Here is a 3904-nt window from a genome sequence, read left to right as displayed (position 1 = left end):
TTGACTTGATCTTAGTGACTAAATCATGTCTAACAGCTTACAGGTTGAAAATATGCTTTATTCTCAGCAAGCGTCTTGTTATTTGCTTTAGCAGACTATTACCAACCAATTAATACAACAAAATTAAGCAAACAAAATAAATCAGATAGATCTCAAAACTGTGTTCACAAGCAGGTTCACTAATTTTTATGAGCCATGTTTTTTCTATTATTATTTAAAAATGTAACTGCTTGAAAGTCTGATCCAGAAGAGAGTATTTAATGTTAATACCTCATATACTTATTTCCTTCACCCTTGGGTAATTCTTCTGAGACCTCCTCTGTTTCCACATTTGTGCATGAGCACTTCTGCTTTAGCTGAGACTGTATAATTAGGTTCCTTTTCCTCAAGGTGACGATTTTCCTTTTTGCTAGGCTACTAGAAGTCTTTCCCTTTTTATCGATTCCCAGCTGATCTGACCTATTCCAGTCTTTTTCCCCAGACAGATCTAAATTTGCACTTCAAGACGGCTGTTAAAGGAGCAGGAAATTCCTTAACTATCTACAATATGCTAGACTGCTACCCCTCCAAACCAGAACTACTGCAGGAAGAGTTCCAACAATAATGATGTCACCAGCCCTTCTGCTTCAGAATTATAAATATCACTAGAAATGGAGTATTCTTTAATTTGGTTAGTCTCATACTCATTTTAATATTATTCATAAAATGGCTAATTTGTACAATCAATTAATTTAATTTACACCAAGCCTATCACATAAGTTAGCAGTTCCCATGATCAGCATATTTTTAATAATACTGCTGATTTTTCTCAAGTGTGCCACGATAATGTTGGTGTTGTGCCTATGTGAGAGGTAATGTGTTTTAGTACCATGAATCTTTTTAGCTTTAGTTGTACTTTGCAACACTGCCCACTCATAGAACATGAAGAACATCAGAAACATTCAGAATAATTCCTTTTAGGGTCAACCAATTGCCTGTGCATGACAGAAGCAGGGGATATGCTGGTGCCATTTGGGCCCCTACTGTGCTTTTCATTTTGGGGGCAAAACTCCCCCTACCAGCACACAGCGCGATATGCAGAACATCACAGACTGGAACTGCCAGGAAGATTTCTGTACAGCAGCAGGGTTCAAATCCTATTTTGAGAATTGTGGCACAATACTAAGTGATCCCAAGCATTTCATCGTGCAGTCTCTCGTTCTTTTTAAAGATGACACTGTCAACAGCAGCAATAACTGTTTCTAGCTAAAGCTATCTCAGAGTATCTCTGGGATTCCTATTCAAATGACTTCTTACTTGCAGAGGGTTTTTTTCTTTTACTATATTGATGTAGCAGCACTAATAGAGGACCCAGTATAAATTAAAGAAAGAAAAAAAGTGTTAATGCTAAATATGGCTTGCACAAATATGGTTTACTGCAGCTTAAAACTGGCAGCAGAAATCCCAGTACAGATAACATCTAAATCCTATTAAGCCTCAATGCAAGGCAATATTATTGAGATATAACCTTGGCTGCACCAAAAACAAAGGTTTGCTTTAAAGATTCATAGTCTGTTTTGTAAAATATATATCCAGTCCTCCTCCTCCACATGGTCTTTTGAACACAATTTCAATCCAAACTCTTTTGTTTTTACTTCTTTTGACCATCCAATTCTCAGTTCCATTAAATTATTCATAAAAAATATCTTCCTTTCCTTGAGAAAAAGGTGGATTTTACTCCCCCCAAAATTACTCCTGAACTGAAAAGTTTTCACTATTCAAAACACAACAACAACAAAAACATGGAACCTTTCAGCAATCTCCCTGTCCATTACCAAAATTATTTTGCCTGGAAATGCTGGTGCAGTAACTCCTGAACACTGCAGGATGAGCACCCCACAACCCCAGGCTCCCAGTCCCCACTGGGTCCACCAGGCAGGAGACCTTGCTGTCCATGGGACTCTCAGGCTGTGCAGGATGCCAGCCAGCAGGGAAGGGAAGAACATGGAGAAACAGCACTAAAATCCCACAGGAAAGAGCTGGGCAGAAAAAAAAAAAAAAATCCAACATAATTTTTCATTGAAAATGGCCTGTTCAGCAAAAGGGATGGTGATTTTCACTCACCTTGCAGGGGATCCAGCAGGGCACCGTCTGCTTTCCTGTCAGGTCACCCTCTCCATTCTCTCTGATAAGCTGAGCAGTCATTAAAATTGTGGGCTGAAAAAGCTTCAGTTTTCCCAGACTGGGACAGTGAGCAAAAAAAAACAAACCCTCATGGCTGCAGGCTGCCAGGGTACAAGGGCAAGATGGGGTCCCACAGTAGGAAGAGGAACAGAAGTGACTTGAGGGTATCAGAGCCTGAACGTCCCCAGTGATGCTTCCTTCTGAAAGAGGAAGCATCTTCTCTCTTGAAGAGAGACATTTTTGATAGTTTTATAACTGTTACCTTTTAAAAAAATCCCTTCTGGAGGGAATTTCTGAAATGTTCTTGTTTTTACTTTTATTTTATTTTATATTTTATTTTATTTTTGTCTGAATTTCCCAGAGAATGGACAGTCTAGCTTTAGTCTGGATTCAAGCAGCAAAACATTCTTCAAAATACATTTTTTTCCATTCTAAACCAAGTCAAAGTTTATAGTGTCAACTTCCCTATTTCTTCTCTTTTAATCAAAGCTCAGTATTTCCATGGGTCAGAGAGAACAAATGCACTTGAAAGTGAAGACAAGTAGTCTTATAGAGAAATCTTCTGTTGCTGTAAAGCTGCCATCCTGACTTTTAGGTCATCCTTTTATCATTCCTTACATTTGAGAACCACCCACAGAAAACAGGAGTATGACAATACCTACATTTACCTGCCACAACAACCCCTTGTGGTCCCAGGAAGCCACTACCATAATTGTGCTTTTAACTTGTACCTATGTCTGGACCAAGCCTTCAGCTAGTTAGAAAAAAAAAAAAAAAAGAAAAAAAAAGAGAGAGAGAAGAAGTGAGAAGATAAGTATTTTGCAGAAATAGCTTGAAAATACTTTGTTCTGCCCTGCTTGACACTGAACAGGAGATGGATTGGCTGGTCCACGGGATCCATCGTCCTATGTACTCTGAATTCTGCAAACGATATCCCAGCAAACATTTCCATTATGTGTGTGCCAGGGTTTGAGAGCTGTTGGGGCTTCTGAATTCAGTAATATGGCTAAGCAATTCAAACAGGAAACAGTCTCTGTGGTCATGAGGAAGAACTGGGAGAACTAAATGTACATCCCTTACTCATTCCCATCATCCAGTGAAGACACAAAAATGGGCCAAGGCAGGCAGATTTCAACATTGTCACACAAGATGAACAGAAAACTTTTTCTCCACACCTGAAAGGGGGGAACCATAGAATAAATGCCTTCTTCCTGCAAAATGTTCTTGTACATGCAAAGTGCAAAAAGAGGAGGAGGAGGAGGAGGAGGAGGATGAGGAGGAGGAGGAGGAGGAGGAAGAGACCTTCCAGAACATCCTCCACTGGGGATGACTGCTACCATGGCAACAGCAGCTATGTGAGAGAAGAGGAGAGAAGCACCAGCTGTGGTCGGGTGATTGTTTTTTCCCCTTTTTTTCTTTTTTTCTTTTTTTTTCAGCAGAGCTGCTCCAGACACTGGGCTGTTTTCCTGGAGTAGAAGTGTGAAGGGGCAGAAGCCCCCCTGCCAGCAGCGCAGCACCGGTGGGCTGCGGGTACCAGTAGTGCTGCTCCAGATATGGGGCACTCCTGGTCCCCACCAGTCCCTGAGCTGCTTTGCACTATTTTTACTCCAGGTCATTCTTTGTGTTTAACACAATTCTTCCTTGCTTTCTGTAGGTAAAAAATCCGGAGATAAAAACCATCATTAAACTGTCCCCATGGTTGCGATCTGAGGATTATGGGCATGGTCTGCTTTCAGCTGCA

Source organism: Cygnus olor, chromosome 2 (assembly GCF_009769625.2).
Source record: "Cygnus olor isolate bCygOlo1 chromosome 2, bCygOlo1.pri.v2, whole genome shotgun sequence".
In the NCBI taxonomy this organism is placed as follows: domain Eukaryota; kingdom Metazoa; phylum Chordata; class Aves; order Anseriformes; family Anatidae; genus Cygnus; species Cygnus olor.
This window is presented reverse-complemented; position numbering follows the sequence as displayed.